General features: G+C 42.3%; 2 non-coding genes across 2 annotated transcripts; both read right to left on the reverse strand.

The window, feature by feature from the left end:
• Positions 1-3,334: 3,334 nt before the first annotated feature.
• On the reverse strand, positions 3,335-3,407 carry TRNAE-CUC (transfer RNA glutamic acid (anticodon CUC)). The gene has a single exon. It is a non-coding gene; the product is annotated as a tRNA-Glu (tRNA).
• A 2,987-nt stretch (positions 3,408-6,394) lies between these two features.
• Positions 6,395-6,467, reverse strand: TRNAE-CUC (transfer RNA glutamic acid (anticodon CUC)). The gene has a single exon. It is a non-coding gene; the product is annotated as a tRNA-Glu (tRNA).
• Between the last annotated feature and the right edge of the window lie 11,569 nt (positions 6,468-18,036).

Below are 18,036 nucleotides of genomic sequence, written 5' to 3' on the forward strand. Positions count from 1 at the left end.
CAGGTGCTGCACGCCACAAAGGATCCATGGTGTACAGATTATATTTCGGACGAAATGATGGGTACGTGCCTCCTGCATGAAGCGGTGCGATGCATCAGGCGAGATAGTAGTAGGACCAGGCGCTTCAGCACAGCCAGTGCAGCAGCCTTCTGCAACGCTTCAGCGAAATGGGATCGATTACCCTGCCCGCCTGCCGGCTCTCTCCGGCCGGCTTTGCGTTTTTCCCCTCTTTGGTACTAGAAGTAGTGAGTACTCATCACCTCAAACTTTTACCCGGGCGGCTCCAGTTATTACTGTAACAGCAACCGGATCCATAAATGTGTGTACGCTTCGTCCATTTATACTCCGGGCCGTGCTGCTTGTCCTCTCTGAATTGAACCCTCTGTCTCCTCTCCCTTTGCATCATTTCCCAAAGTACAGCCTGGATGTGAGTATGTGATGTGCATCGCTCGTTCCGGTTGGCATCAACCGTATCCGTCCTGATGTTACTCCGATTTGGCAACCGGAACAAACTCTAGCTGTCGACCCGTCCTCTCGCGCTCAGCTACTTTCATCGGATCGGACCAAGCTATCTCGCGATTCACCGATGAAGACAGGTAGGAGCAGAGCAATAGAAGGAAGTGAAAAGAATTGATGAGATGGTGATCGACTGGCCTCCCAACAAACAGGAGACAGGGTACCTGCAGACCTGCAGCCGTCCTGACAAGAAAGTGAGCACCTAGGCACGCCGGTCTCCTCCTTCCTTGGTTTCATCATAAACTGCAACTTGAGTGGCACCCCGGCCGAAGTACTCCTATAGCATCCGGTTCAGGACTTCAGGTGGAGCTAACGGGTTCCTTTTACTTCGTGGTGAAAACGGAGCACCTGAATTAGGCCCTGTTTAGTTCCAAAGGATTTTTTTTTAAACTTTCAACTTTTTATCACATCAAATCTTTTATACACATACAACTTTTCTATCACATCGTATCAATTTTAACCAAACTTCCAAACTTCAGTGTGAACTAAACACAGCCTTACTGAACTACCAGTAGTACTAAGGCTCTGTTCGGTATCCCCTTTTCCCAACCCCTCTCTCTCGTTTTTAGTGTGTACGTTTTTCAAACAGCTAAACGGTGTTTTTTTAAAAAAAAAGTTTCTATAGGAATGTTGCTTAAAAAATCAAATTAATCCATTTTTTTTTAAAAAAAAAGCTAATACTCCCTCCATATTTATAAAGGAAGTCGTTTAGGGTAATGTTTAAGTCAGATCTTGGGAATATAAATCATTAATAACTCTCAAGTTGTTGAGTTTAAAAATATAAAAATTATATGAATAGATTTGTCTTGAAAAATACTTTCATAAATATATACTGTCAGGGTTACGGATAAGGTATACCCTCTATTCTTGGACATACGTTGTATACTGATGCGGTATACTCGCGCGTATACGGATGATTCCTGTGTACATTAAGGAAATCTATCACGTGATAGAAACAAAATTTACAGATGGAATGAGTCCTACTCGGACAAGACTGGGTCTTTACCATATCGTGAGGGGTCCGATATCTCCGAGTCCTACTTGGAGATCAACTGACCCGCGATATAAAATGGACCCCCTGGGCAGGACCTAAGGCATCGAATCTCATTGTCAACACATCCACCACAGCCTACGAAGCTGGAGCCTACAGGAGCCAAGTCGCCGGGTGATATAGTCGAACCAACTCGACAACGGTCTTGTCGGTATCATCGAGTTCTGTTATTCCCTTTGTAATATGTGGTTTCCATCATATAATCTCATATCAATTGGATTAGAGCTATTACCTTCCAAGTGGCCTGAACCAGTATAATTCTTGTCTTTTGTTTGCTTGATGTCATACTACGTAGATCCTCATACCAGCGTACCCCAATACCCTCTATATCCGGTCTACGGGTATCCCCCGTCGACATATACATATATCATTTTTCAATAAATATTTTTATAGAAAAAAGAAGTCAAAGTTATGTTTTGGAGACCGTGTCGCTGTCATAAACGACTTCCTTTACGAGTACAGAGGGAATACTTAGTTAATCACGCGCTAATATACTGCTCCGTTTTCCATTATTACTGTTGGGAATGGGAACAGCATGTGCGAACACAGCCTAAAGTCCATACTAGGCATTGTTTAGTTACCAACTTTTTTTTTTCAAACTTCCAACTTTTCCATCACATCAAAACTTTTTTACACATCAAAATTTTCCTACACACACAAACTTCTAACTTTTCCGTCACATCGTTCCAATTTCAATCAAACTTCCAATTTTAGCGTGAACTAAACACACCCCAGCTTATGCTATGCTTATAAAAGAAGGGTGGTAAACTGGTAATGTAAGGTTGAGTTTAGTTCCTAACTTTTTCTTTAAACTTTAAACTTTTTTATCAAATCAAAACTTTCCTACACACATGAATTTTCAATTTTTTTCTTCAAACTTCTAATTTTAGTGTGAAACTAAACACAGCCTAAATATGCAACTCTGCTGTGCTGTAGCACATTAAGCCTGTCCAGTACGTATACGTAGTACTACTAACTACTGCTACTATACTAGCTACTCAAATGACGAAACCTACCCGCTTGATTGTATAGGCTGTGTTTAGATCCAAAGTTTGGATCTAAACTTCAGTCCTTTTTCATTATATTAACCTGTCATACACACACAACTTTTCAGTCACATCATCTCCAATTTCAACCAAAATCCAAACTTTGGATTCAACTAAACACAGCCATAGTCCGGTAGTCCCACTGGCATTTTCACCGGTAATGCGTACAGCAGTGCGCTGCTGATCAGGGGAGGCTATGGGGTTTTCCTGCCTGTCTACGTACGTACTCACGACGTACGGACGAGCTAATGCTAGCACACAGAGTAATTCAGGCGACGTACCGTCCAGATCTCGATCGTGAGGTGGCTGGCTGGCTGAGCCCGTCGATCGATGGATCGCCCAGTGTCGGTGGGATAGAGTACGCCGTGGCCCCTCGTGGCATGTTCGCGCAACCGGCGCGGCTCACGCGCGAGTGGTTGAACGATGGGCACACTGGTTTAGCACCTAGCAAGCTCGCACCCACCACAAGGGACAACACCGCCGCCGTACATGGCGTACAGCTAGCGGTACAGGCACACCGCGCGCACACGAACCACCGCGAATACGATATTGAGGGGTGCGGCGTGCGCCGGAGCATGCATGTGCTTGTCTTCGTATCACCTGACAAGGTCGGCGCACGCTAGCTAGAAGGCCACCGTGCCGGCCGGCCACCACTCCACCAGCCTACCGCGGAGGACGGCAGATTGCCGTAAATCGTAATAGGAACAGGAATATAAAAAAATTCCGTTGCCGGGACTCGAACCCGGGTCTCTCGGGTGAGAGCCGAGTATCCTAACCAGCTAGTCTACAACGGAGGTTGCTGCTTGAGCTCGGAGATTGCTAGTAGTAGTCAGTAGCCCCGACAACCAGACCAAAATACCAACCGATACTGACTGTCACACTTTGATAGCGATCGGAGGTCAACTTCTACGAACCGCTACTGCACGGCGCAGGGCCTTGCGACTTGCCGACAGCGTTCAAGTCAAAGGAAACATTCAGCATTCAGAATGCTGAATTCCCACCCGCTCCTTTGGCTAGAGGCCTGTGTGTACGTATGGGTGGATAGCGAGCCCAGATTGACTCGTGTCAGCTCATCAAGATAATAAGCTAGCTCGGCTCAATAAGGGCAGTCCCAACCCATAGTGTTCATAAGTAGTGTCTATAGTGCCATGTCAATAAGACATCACAATAGAAACTACACTCTATAACCCATGGTTTCTTAAAGTGGGCCATTAATAAATATATCATCTCTCTTCTCTACCAATCATAATTATTCTTCATCTATTATGAAGACACTATTCTCTCCCAATACATAACTTGATAGTGTCTAGTGCATAGGTTCTCGTGTTGAAGCTGTGTCTTACATGAGACCCAATTTTTTCCTCTCTTCACTCTCTCTCTTAATTAATATAGTGCCACATAAGCTAAAAGTCCTACATAATAATGTAGTTAATACCATAAACACCATTCTAGATGGAGGGTTGGGACTGCCCTAAGCAATCGAGCCCAAACAATAACTTGGCTCGGTTCGTAAAAGGAGCTCGAGCTAGCTCATTTTGGCTCGCGAGCTACTCTACTACTAGCTGAGGAGCTCCACGCAAGACAAGTGCACAAGTGTCTGCCTACCTGCGTGCAAATGCGCAACGATGTGCATGGCGATGGCGGCGCTCGTCATGAGGATGGGAGAAATAAATTACGGTTCAGTAATTTCATAGCTTGAGTATTTAGGCTGGCCTGGAATGGTCGTATGGATGGACTGTATTGTGATGGGGCCTCACCAGTTGTCCATATTCCCTAATAAACCAAAACGGTTTACTATAGAGTAAAAATTAATTTATAGGTGAAACTTTTATATATTTGTTCGTAGCGACTTAAACAACAACACTAAAAAGAAACTACGTTGAAAATATCTTAAAATCAACTCCAAAATTAAGTTTAAAAAAATTAAAAATTTACTTTTGCTTTAGCTTATTAGCCCAACCGATAAGGGTTATTGGTTATTTTTCAACTGTCCTTATGCATCTAGCGCTCGCTTAGCATATTTTTCTTTTTGGGCTATTGGACTTGTGCATAGCTCGTTGGGCTCGTTAACTTAACGAGCTAAACTGCTAGCTTGGCTCATCGAAAAATTCAAACGAGTCGAGCCGACTCAGTCCCGAGCGGCCGAGCCAAACGAAGAGTATGGAGGCGGGGACGGTGGGAAGTGGGTCGCCACCTTCCTGAGGTCCATCTCACTGGGCCGGCGAATCCGCAGGCCGGAAATAGGACGGATGCATACGATATCTGGGCCGGATACATGCCCGTTAGTGGGCAAGTCCTAGATCACGTCGCCACTGGACTGTACTACATCACAAGGAATAAGTTCACTTTACATCCCTCAATTTGTTGCCGAGTCCGAAATTTGTTCCAGTGCAAAACCGGGTACAACACATCCTTCAACTTACAAAACCATGCGAGGTCCCTCGGCAGTATTGTGCCCAGTTTTGGCTGATGTGGCGTCTACGGGGCTCCTTTGACTAAGTCTTCGTCCCAAGTGGAGCTTACGTGGAAATTTGATAAAAAAAAACCCATAGGACCCACATGTCAGTTTCATATAGAAAATAATAATAAAAAAATGGTGGGCCTCACATGTCATCCTTACTACTCTATCTTCTCTCTATCCCCTACTCTGTAGTCTGCAAGGAGCGGTGGCGAGCAGTGGCGCGCGAAGTCGATAGGGTGGCGAGCGGACGGAGTGGCGACGGAGAGCCTGCGGGAGTCGAGATCGTCCGGGGAAGCAACGACGGCAACGACGGCAGCCTTGTATCCCGTCGGCGAGGTCACGCTCGGCCATTGCGCACCTCTCCCTTCGCCCATCGCCATCGAGCCCCCACCCACGGCGCCCGGCCATCCCCGGCGAGGAGCTCTGTTTTTGGTGGGTGTCGGCGGAGTTGGAACGAAGGAGGGTCGTTCTCGGCATCGATGTCGCCATCTCCGATCCTCCACCGCCACCGCCGCCCTCCCCCCCTCCATTGCCGACCCCTCCCCGGCGTCGAGAAAATCCTCGCCCGACCTCAGCAACAAGAACGACGAGCGAGGAGCAACGACGGGAGGAGATAGCCCGCGCAGCTGTCGTGCTTGCCGGCGACCTCCTTCTCTGCCTCTTCCTCCACCGGCCACCTCCACTGCCCGTGGCCTGCCGCCGCTCCGCCGGCATGCTTTGACCGCCATCTTCGTTGGAGGCGACGAGGACTAGGACGACGACGACGGTGCGGTGACGGCTGTGAGGTGACGCTGTAGCGCGATGAAGAAGAAGAGGGAAAGCCAAGAGGGGAGAAGATATGACATGTGGGGCCCACGTGGGCCCCACCATTTTTTTAGCTGATATGTGGGCCCATGATTTTTATTATTTTTCCGAGAAATAATTGTCACGTAAACGCCACGTGGGACGGAGACCTAGTCAAACTAGACACGTAGGAGCCACCTCAGCCAAAACCGCCGAGTCGTTTACACCGGTTTTGACAGTTTAGGGACTGGTTGTATCTGGTTTTGGGGTTCAGGATGAAAATTGAATTCGGTGTAAAATTAAGGGACCTCTGGTGTACTTATTCCACATCACAGCGCTTGGTGAATTAGCTGATGGATTGACGTCCCAGGGCCGGTGCTGGACGACCACGGCCCATGCGTGGGGCTGTGGCCTTGGCGTCGCGGTCGACCACGTATGTGCACGGTTCAGTGATGGATGAGGTATTAGGCTCGGCGGCGATCCGTGTCGCGTGTCAGCGGTGCAACGAAAGATAAAAATGCTCCAAAATTTAAAAATTTCCGTTGCCGGGACTCGAACCCGGGTCTCTCGGGTGAGAGCCGAGTATCCTAACCAGCTAGACTACAACGGATCTTGTTTGATAACGAACTGCCAAGCTTATATTTCCCTTTGTTTCTCCAAACGAAACCCTAAATATCCTGGAAAAGAGATACTGATAAGTGCTCTGCTCCCTATATCCACAATAATTCAGCATGGTTTCACTGCCACCTTATATAAAACCGTAAAGCAGCTCGATTTGACGTGCCTACCATCTCTACTATAATAAAGATAAAAAAATAAACTAGAGTAGTTATGGACATAATGCTTGTCTTTCAAACCAGTATCATTGATCCTCATTGCGAGGACTATATCGAAATCCGATTGCTTTCCTTTCAAAAAGAGAGGATTGAATCGAAGTCCTAATCGACTCTTTCTTTCCGTGCTAGCAAAATGATCAAAATCTTCAGATATCATGTTGGTAGGGGAATGGTCTCATCGAACCGGTGCACTCTCGCTATTTCAATGCCAAGAGGAACTATCAAAAGCAAGCTTTTAGCGGGCAAAATAATCCCATGGTCCAAACCATTATTGAAGTTTAATAAACTGACACATCAGAAGACACTGCCATGATCTGCAGGATCCGCTAGCTACCAGAAGTTGTTGCTAAGTGCGAAAAGAAAGGCAATGCGTTTCTGAATAAATTGCCCGCGACAATCGCAAGATGTTCTTTTTCTGATGAAAAGAACAGTATCTCCAAACATACAAAAACGTCGTCTTTCTCTGCGTTGGAATCGTGAGCAAATCGAAAGGAAGGAAAGGAACGGCTCGTGCTGAGTGGAGCTAGGACAAGTTGAGGAACAGATGGCGATCAGGCGATGGCGAGCCCTACATGTCAAGTGTGATCCGGATGCTCCCACGTGTCACCCCTGCCCACTGTGATTAACGCACTACCTGCAGTAGGCAGGGGCCAAACGGTTATGGACAGGGAGTCTTGTCAGGTTACTGTCAGCGTTTTACCTGAAAATGGTAAGGGATATTCTTGCGCTTCTGCAGGTTTACTGCTGGGTGAAAGTGTTTCCCAGTCGCTTTCCCGAAGGACATGATGTTTCAACCTGCAAATGCAATTGTGCTGAGTGCTGATCGTTAATTAATTAATCAATCTATAGAATTTATCCAACTTAATAGTACTATATTTAATTAGCTAGATTCGCTACGTTGAATGACCAGCTAACATCCTCCACCGAATTCCCTATTTCATTTCTCTCTGCATATTGATTGTTCTGGTTCTACGGGGGCATATGTACTAGACGAATCTTTATTAGATATGAAAATAATGAAACGACGCACGTCTTCGAGTGATTATGATGTGCACAGAGTACAGGTATGCTGAAATATGGATGCAACATTGTGTTTGCTTTCAAGATGGAGCCCAATATAGCTGAGAAAGATAGGCATTGTCGCATTGAGTTGGTATTATCCATCCAAAGAACAATTATATAATCAATGGCCATCAAGAATACCTTCTTAATTTGATTTGAGTTTCAAACAAGAAAAAGGATTCAAACAATCTGATTTGACAATAATAGCTAGAGCCCCTTTACTTCATCCAGCTTTCACTAGAAATATTCTTTGATATGGTCACTGTTTAGCAGACAGAAATGAACTGTCGCCTTGACCAAATGACCAGAGAGAACTCAGTGCGTGCATGCATGCCAGAAGAGTATGAACTTAATCTATCCTGGTGGTAGACATACGCCCAAGTTACACTAGAAAAAAAATGCTAAATTTGATTGGATTGCAGTGCCCCATTTTATTTTATTTTTTCTAAAGGTTGCTGTTATCCCAACTTGCTGATGTTCAAGCAAGGAAGTGCCCATTTCATGAATCCTACCAAAGCCCCACCAAAGCATCAACTGCACCCTGTACACATGGGCACATCTCCAATATGACTAAGATACGCTAACCATCTCTTAATTCTTTGTCACATTTGCAGAACCACATCTTTTCTCTTTTGAAAACGTCGGTAAGACATATATAGACAAGATACTCGTAGCTGTTTGATATTGATATTGCACAGTAGTAGTACAATCTCAGTGGTTTGTCAAACCGCTCGTTGGAACAAAACTTGTCTTTGCCCCCTGGGCCTGGACCGTCTGCAGTACTAGATCTCATTGAGTTCTGAAAACAATAGGCTACCTCAGGGACAAGACTGATATTTTGAGAAGCAGGACAGGAGCCTGGTATGCCACTACATTGAACCGGAGAATCAAGACCTTCGTTGGTCATCTCTCTTAAAAAGGTTCATAGATCCTAAAGCAAAATATTTTTTTAGAGGACTAAAGCAAATTAAATTTGATACTGTAATATATTTGAATATTAGATAGGGGCAAATCTTTGGCCATTTTTCTAACTAAAACAATTTTGGCCTCTATATTAATCACTTTACTTTAATATTCATAAAAATTTTAACGATGTGTCGGCCAAGAATGGATTTTAATCTATTGAAGGGATGTCCCCTCATATATCTTTTTTTTCTCTCAAATATAATGTAAATGGTGTTTTTTCGTTTAAAAAAATAATGTAAATGCGGTTATGATTCTTTTTTTTTTAAAAAAATACAATGCAGAGTATAGTGGCATCAATCACTCCATAAAAATTAAGTTTGAAATCGATCTATACATTGAGAAAAAAAAGAGAAATTCAGGCAAGAATAGTGCCAATTCTATTCACACATTGGATTTCTGCATTTCATTTCATGAATGTACAAGTTAAGTTTAGACACTTGAGAATCTGTGAAGTGGTATATGTAGATTGGATGAGTGTTGTAAACATTTTTTTTTTGAATTTCTCACAACCATTTAGGTGGTATTTGAGTGAACAAGCCGACATTCCCTCTAGGGATTATTGATTTCTCTATTTTTTTCATACGCTTCGTGTATCTCTGTATTAAGATTAAGAAAATTTACAGCGGTTCTCTCGAGCGACAGAGAAAAAAAAAGAGAAGTAGACAAAATGATTTATCTGTGGTACCTTAAATATGATTTTGCAGAATAAATGCCTGTTTTAGGGTTTAGGTACAAAAACAAACAAACAGAGCCGGTCCGAAAGAGACCGGACCATGTGCCTGGTACATTTAAAGTATCAGCCTGTCTACTCTAATTCCAAAGTATCATTTTCATTTTTTTTTTCACTGAACCTCCACAGAGATGTCAAAGCGTAGAGAATACAACAACAGGAATGCATCTGCATCTCGTAGACTATTAGTTTAATAAAGCTCCGTTTCCGTACTTAAACAAATGAAAAAAAAAAGTTGATTAGAACGAGAGGGCTCACTGGAGCAGTTGATCAGAGCTAGAGTCGATGAACTCTGGTCTCCTCCCAACGTGCGGCCCATTTTCCCGGCACCAAATTCTGCGACGACTCGGCTAAAATCTGCGAGACATGCGTTGCAAACCTCCGATCCATCTCGTGATAGATGCTTAGTACTACATCATGCCAACCGTTCTTCTCCCACCGGCCGGCTTGTGGCATTTGCAGTAATCTTGGCGTATAAACAATTGCAGCTTGGAACATTCTATTCCATGCCATCCAACTCGTTTTCTTTAGTGGCAAGCACAACGCTGCATGGCTACGAATTCGTCAAGCCTTTCCGCGTAATACACGTACAGGAGAATCTCTGATAACCCCTTGTCAAAGAATAGGAGTTAGTGTGTGCTAGCTAGCTGACCTGGAGGAGGACGATGCTGTGTGATCATGTCAATAAAAATCAATGCAGTTAGGTGAGGTAAAGAGAAGAAACTCCATGAAAAAGCATGAAAGCTTCCTCCCCAACCGATTGCAAAAGGGAAAACCAAACGAACATTTGATCGATCGATCACTGCTCACTGTCATGTCAACCAAGCTGGCAGCCATTGCAATTGCAAGCCAAGAGAAGGTTGAGAATATCAGTAGCAGTGGCACGTGCGGCTAACAACCATTTCTCTTTGCAGGGCTCTTGCTTCACACCCCATCCGGCTTGGCCTCCGACAGAGACCCACCGACAGCGAGCTCCACTTGTTAAACGATGATGATCTCACCGACGATTCTCATCTTTTAATTGGTCATTTTCAGGTGTCGCATTTTCGCGCCATCCTGCTGCAAAAAGCCATCCCTATCATTGATCCGCTGTATACGAGTGCCATTCTTTTTTCTGGACAATGGAATACCACATTTCGGGGCCTCCATATTAGTTGGTGAATGATGCCCTTTCCATTAGCTTAAAGCTTCTGAATTACCTGATTTGAACCGGTGAATATGACATATGCAAATTTTGATAGAATTGTAATGTGTTGTCTGCCATTAGGGAAGAAATGTATATGTCTAGAACTCTATACGGCACCGTGCAAGCAAATAGGCGAGCTAATCATCCTGTCCTACTGTCCGAGCAATCTTTAATTTTTTAATTGGAATCGTCCGAGCAGTATTAATGTCCTATTTACGTGCAAGTACGATGACTTTGTTATTAATTACTGTCCTTGTTTTGTCATGTGCTAATCAGGGTTAGTTTTTTTAATCGATTAAGAGCGAGCATGCTTGGTAAAGCTCTCCTAATTCTGCACTGTTTAAAGACGTCGCAATGATAGATCATAAAGATGCAATGCTCCATTAGAAAATTTGAGACAAGATTTCAGATCATTGGTGGCTTTCTCAAAAGTTCAGGCGATGGCTTTCACATTTGTGTGGCTTTTCAGACTAATTTGATAATTTCAGGTGGCCACCCTTTGCCATATATTAATGCGTTCTACAAAGCTACACACATGTCCCAAGCAAGGTACTGGTTACTACCTTGCGTTAGTTGATCTACTGCACTGCAAAACTGTCTGGACTAGGGCCGGATGCTTTTCTGGCCCCGGAGGCATTTTTGCTGCTGTTGTTGTTGATCAGAAATCACGTGTTCAGTTCACACATCAGTGATCTCCACCTTGCAAAGTCCAGGCATCATCTGGGTACATTTTTTTTTAATAGAGATCTTTTACAGTGCTTGGGAGGTATGCTAGGTACCTTCCAATGTATTGCACATCCACCGTTTATTTTTTGAGTGATAATTTAGAAGAAAATCAATATAAGCAGGGGTAGTTTAGTACTTTTTATAGCCACACCATCTCTAACTTATCTCGTGGACCGTTTTTTATAACTACCCTCGAAGTAATCCTCGTAATTCTAATCTCCTGCGCTCGTCGATCTAATCATTACGGCCTCACAGCATCAGTGCATTTTATTTGCTGTACCGTCTATTCATATATAGATTTTAGTCTAATTAAAACTACTTTTTCCATCTAGTTAAAATTTGATTCTTCATAATGATTCTCTGTTACAATCTACACGCACGAGAAGCAAATATTTTCTATTTAATCCAAGATGCAACTTTCATTAACCATCATCGGTAACTATGTGGAAATAAATTACTTTGTTTTAGATTCGTATTGATATATACTTCAGTTGATTAACTCATAAAGTACCGTACGTAAATTACTTTGTTTTAGATTGAGGCGCCAAACGTCAGCTGCCATCGATCTGTTGCTTAGGCGCAGGAACAATACGCACCAAATCCGACTTGTTTGGAAGAACGATAAATCTGCTAGTAATTAATTTGTGTTTTTCTATCTATTGTAATATTCGACACAAAATTACCTATTTAACTTTGCACCTAATCTTTTAAGTTAGAGAGAATTCACTCAGTACCACTGAGTTCGTTATGATTCAACAATATGCCACTGACTTTGTCAACTTCCATTATATACCATCGTCTTTGCTTTAACCTTTACAATTTACCATCACGGGCACAAACTGTTAATTTGCATTGAAGAAAAGACAAATACGTCCTTATGATGCGTGAAGACCAGTAGCACTATGACCATGGCATGTAGGGTCCTGAGAGTGATAATAATTGAGAGAGAATGTACAACATGACTACACATGTGAAAAATATCTCAACATGATTATAAATAATAATGAGGACATATTATAAGTATGAATAATGTACAGCATGTGTGCAAGGAAATTCATCCATAAAAGGTGCATAGCACAATTTGACAGTAAGGTACATAATATCCAATGTCCAAGTTATGCAAGGAAAAATCATCCATAAAAGGTGAACATTACAAAAGCTAAATAAATAAGTTACGTGGAAAAGATGTTACAAGTACATATCCCAGGATGACAATTACCCATCTTGGATTTCAATGGAGAGAGCAACAACGGCAATCGGCACCGGGACGACCTCCTTCGACGACGATGGCGCGCGGCAGCATAGGGGCATCTTCTCCCATCGGCAGCACAGGGGCATTTTCTCCCATTGGCAGCACCTCCTTCGACGATGACGGCGGTGCTGACGACGACGGCACTACCAGCAACAGAGGCGCAAGGAATGGAGGAGCCGGGGACGGCGGTTGTCGCGGCGCCAGGCCCGACGATCGGGGCGGAGAGGGGGACGGCTGTTGGGGCGGCGCCGGGGACGGCTGTCGCTTTGGGGACGACGGGCGGAGATGTAGCGCGGCGGCCGGCAGAGATGCGGCGCGGCGGCGGAGATGCGGTGGCCGGCGGAGGAGATACGGTGCGGCGATCGGCAGAGATGCGGCGCTGCGGCGGGCAGAGATGCAGCGCGGCGGCGGGTGGAGATGCAGCGCGGCGGCCGGCGGAGATGCAGCGGCGGGCGGAGATGCGGCGCGGTGGTGGCGTGGCGGCATTGGCGCTAGCCCTAGGAAGGGCTCGAAGAGCCGATTGACTGGGCGCTCGAAGAGAGGATTGACTGGTTAGGGTTAGATGAATCAAAGGGTATTTCGGTCATTACGGAAAAAAAATAACAGTACAAACGGCATATAGATGACTGTCTGTGGACGGCGATGGTAAATCGTAGAGGTTAAGGGAAAGGCGATGGTATATAATAGAAATCGACAAAGTCAGTGGCATATTATTGAACCGTGACGAACTCAGTGGTACTGAGTGGATTCTCTCTTTAAGTTAACTAGCTGGGTGGCCCGCGCGATTGCGCGGCTAGCACCCATTTAAAATTATCTATTTTCTAAAATGATTTTACTTAAAATTTATTAAATAGCTATCTCGTTGTTTTAAAACTTTAAAAGACCAAACCTTATTATCCCCGTGATTCTAATTTTATAGTTCAAAGTCATACCAGTTGTTACTCCTTACTTCTTCGTCACCTCCTTCCTTATTTGTTTGCTCGATCTACCACTGCTTCTATTCTCTCTCTTTGGAATCTTTAAAAATTACTCCCTCCGTCCCAAAATATAAGCATTTTTAGCTTTGAATCTAGACAACCATGTGTCTAGATTCATAGCTAAAAGTTGTTATATTTTGGGACGGATGTCGTAGATATTATTTAGATATAGTTTATTATCATCATTGAGTTTCATTTTTATATTTTTTTAGAAGTCCCATCAAACGTTGTCACTGTACTCCTGTATGACCCATCCGTTGCCTGGGATTTTAAAAATCAAACATGATTATCGTTTAGATTCATTTTTTACTTTCTAGAAGTCCCACCAAACCATCACTGGCTTTGCCACTGTACTTCTCTATGGTTCACCCGCTACCTGCCCTCTTTATTGTCCTTGAGATTTTAAAATCAAACATGATTATCATTGGGGTTTATTTTTTATTTTTTTCATGACCGTGTTGCTTAATAGCCTATCCATCGTCCTTGCTTTTAATCGTCATTGGATTATATTTGGGGTTTTGTTAATAGTTTTTAGATGTCTCATCAATCGTTACAACTGCTTCTATTCATTCTCTTTGGAACCTTTAAAAATTGGACCTTATAGTTTTTAGAGTTTATTATCTTCATTGGGTTTCAATTCTATTATTTTTGGAAGTCCCATCAAACACTGCCACTATACTCCTTTACGACCCGTCCGCTGCCTCATCTCTTTATTGTCATTGAGATTTAAATCGAACATAATTATCGTTTGTGTTCATTTTTTTACTTTCTAGAAGTCCCGCCAATCATCATTGGCTTTGCCACTGTGCTCCTCTACGGCTCGCCGCTGCCTTCCCTCTTTATTTTATATTTTTTGGATGTCCTGCCAAATGTCGTGACCGTGTTGCTTAATGACCTTTCCGTTGTTCCTACTTTCAATCATCATTGGGATTCTATTTGGGGCTTTATCAATAGTTTTGAGATGTCCCATCAACCGTTACCACTCTACTCCTTTACAGGCATGTTGCTTCTCCCATCTTTATTATCAGTTGTCATATGTTTTCTAGATGAATTTTTTGTTTGAAAATTCCATAACTTTCATTCCGATATTTTTTTATTTAGAAAAATATATTCCTACTTTAACTCTTATAATTGGGTAGCCCGCGCAATTGCGCGGCTAGTACCCGTATAAAATTATTATTTTTACATATGATTTTATTTAAAATTTATCATTTCCATGTTTCTAATTTAAAGTTTTTAAAAGTCACGTTAGTTGCTACCCTTGCTCCTCTGCCACACCTTTATTTGATTGCTTGATCTATCATTACTTCTATTTATCCTCTTTAGAACTTCAAAAATTAGAACTTGTAGTTTTCAGATTTGATTGTCTCGTTGGGTTTCATTTTTATAATTTTTAGAAGTCCCGTCAAACGTCGTCAATGTACTCCACTACGGCCCATCCACTGCATCCTCTCTTTTTTATCATTGGGATTTAAAAAAATTGAACATAATTATTGTTTGTGTTCTTTTTTACTTTCTAGAAGTCCCACCAAAACATTAACGGCTTCGCCACTGTACTCCTCTATGGCCCGCCCATAGAGATATTTAAAATCGAACATGATTATCATTGGGGTTTTACTTTTTATAAGTCTCTCCAACTGTCATAACCGTGTTGCTTAATGGTATGCCCGTCGTCCCTCCTCTTAATTGTCATTTGATTCTATTTCGGGTTTTGTTTATAGTTTTTAGATGTCCCATCAACCACCACCACTCTATTCCTTTACGGGCTCATTTTTTCTCCCCTCTTTATTGTATTTGTCATCGTAGTGTTCTAAATGGACCTTTTTTTTTTGAAAATTCCATATTTTTCATTCCGATATTTTTTTATTTATAAATTATATTCCTACTTCAACTCTTATAATTATTTTTCTATTTTCATAATTTATTTTATTTGTTATACCGAATTTTCATTAATCTCTCTATATGGTCTCTTCTTTCAATAATTCTTTTTTAGTACAAATTTTAGTTATTTATATAATGTATTCCACTCTCATTTTTATTTTTGTATTTTCGTGTTTTTTTATTTTGAATGTCAATTACTCTCATGTCGTGTTCTTATTTGGAGATAAATTATATTCCTATATGAACTCTTATAAATATTTTTCTATTTTCAGAATTTATTTTATTTGTTATTCCGAATTTTAATTAATCTCTCTCTCTATATAGTCTCTTCTTTCAATAGTTCTTTTTTATTGCAAATTTTAGTTATTTATATAATGTATTCCACTCTCATTTTTATTTTTGTATTCTCATTTTTTTATTTTGAATTTCAATTACTCTCGTGTTGGGTTTTTATTTGTACTCTTCTTTCAACATTGCTTATTTTTAATTTCGAATTTTAGTTATTTTACTACTTGAAATCTTCTTTTTGTTAAAAAAAATTCGGATTTTATTTTATTTATATTTTAAATTTTAATTAATCTCATATTGGATTGTTATATAGACTCTCCTTTCAATATTGCTTATTTTTAATTCCGAATTTTAGTTACTTTTAAATTGTATTTTTACTTGAAAAATTATTTTTTGGGTTAATGTAGGAATTTATATCCCTCATAACAAGAGTAGAGTACAAAGAGTTAGCCGAGGTAATTGAATAAATGGACCAGCCATCAAATATATCTATTTCTCTCGTGTACTGGTCGTACCTTCTCTTTCTTTGGCTCCTATTTCTTCGTTATTTTGTTGGAGACGGCAGATGGAAACTGTACGTGCTGTGATTGCTTTGTAGTATCTTTTTTTTTGGTAGCTAGCCACCATAGCAATCGGACATAAAATCATACACGGACATAGCTTTTTTCCCTAGATTCCTATTACAATTTTTGTTTCCTAGTCCTAGTTTGGTAAGAAAAGTGTATCTGCTGCTGGCCAATTTCTATAATAAACGTATCTGTATCTGATTACCATATTAAAACTTCTATGCTATTAAATCTCAGCCCTTAAAATTTAGACAACTAAGATCTAATGGTGTAAAGTTTTCTCTTTTTCTTCTATTAATGTGAGAATTTCTAGCCGCCACAACGAACGTGGTGTCTTCTTTCAAAGCTGTTTTAATAATATAATAGATAGATAGATAGATACCTGGCCCACATTTTCAAGTACCCACCCACACATACCTTCTGCTATAGATCGTTGGATTGCATCCAATCAACGGATGCCATCATTCCCAAGCACCATAGCAGGTCTCTTTTTAATAAAAAAATAAAGAAAGATACACACAGATCATCATTCCCTCTGTAAATCTGTAACTCCATCATTCCATCAGGACCGAAATAAAGCTGGAATTCGCTTGCCTTAGAATCAAATCAAGCCTGAACCTCCGGTCATCCCGGCTGCTGACAGTAACTAGTGGATGTGAGTAAAAAAAATCAGGACACTGGCCGTCGAGTGAACGGAATTTACCCTTGAGATTCTCCGGCCGAAGATAGTGTGGGCCTTGCACGCGATAGCCACTGTAAAACATCGGGACAAACCTGTCACCTGCTCGAACAAGCTAAGATCGCGCCATCGTGTGGCTCCAGCTTCTGCAAACAACAAGGGACCGTATATTCCTGGAGCTAGATTTTTGGCTGTGTATGTATGTAGCCAAGCAACCCTTGTTCAAGTACAAAACGTGGTACATATATAAATGCAATCTTGGTCGAAAAGACCGGCGATTTGGCGTGTATATAGCCATCGCGGTAATGACATTTAGCCAAGCTATTAGTAAAAGTGAACATCCTTTTCAGAGGGAACAGCAAGTGATGAGCAAGATGGTCAGTATTGTACCAAGTGATTAAAAAAATGAAGAAATGTTTGTTAACTAAAAACGAGATTTACAGGGAAAGTCATCCCTCCAAATATATTTTTTAAAGAAGACATTATGAAGTTGTTTTACTAAATTGGTATATATTATGAGCTTGTTTTTTTTTTGCGGGGATATTATGAGCTTGTTGATGATTGAACATGAAACTTTAGACTTAAAATCACACATTATTTACCACTGTGTTAAGTGTATCTAATCGTTAATTAGGCTAGCGATCCGGTCGCTTTTGGTTTATTTTTCCACCCTCCGATTTCTTCCGGTGCCTGCCAGCTACCTGCGGCAAAGGCCACCACACGACACGCACCAACAGACCCCTTTCCGGCGCGGGCCCACTCGGTCAGGCTCAGAAAGAGGCCAGCCAAGTTGCCCCACCTAACGCCCGCCTCCCTGAGCCGTCCGTTCCCCATCCGATGTCCCACCACCCGCCCACGTGTCCCCCCTTACCTTGCCTGCTCGAGAAGGCAAAGGCTCGCGATGCTACGTGAGCCGTGGATCTTGTATCCGACGGCGGAAATCTCCCCCCGCGCGCAGCAGCAGGCGGTGCACACGACGTCGTCGCAACGGCTATAACTGGAGACGACATCCGCGCATGTTACCCGCCAT

The sequence above is a fragment of the Oryza sativa genome, chromosome 1, assembly GCF_034140825.1.
Source record: "Oryza sativa Japonica Group chromosome 1, ASM3414082v1".
Taxonomy (NCBI): Eukaryota; Viridiplantae; Streptophyta; class Magnoliopsida; order Poales; family Poaceae; genus Oryza; species Oryza sativa.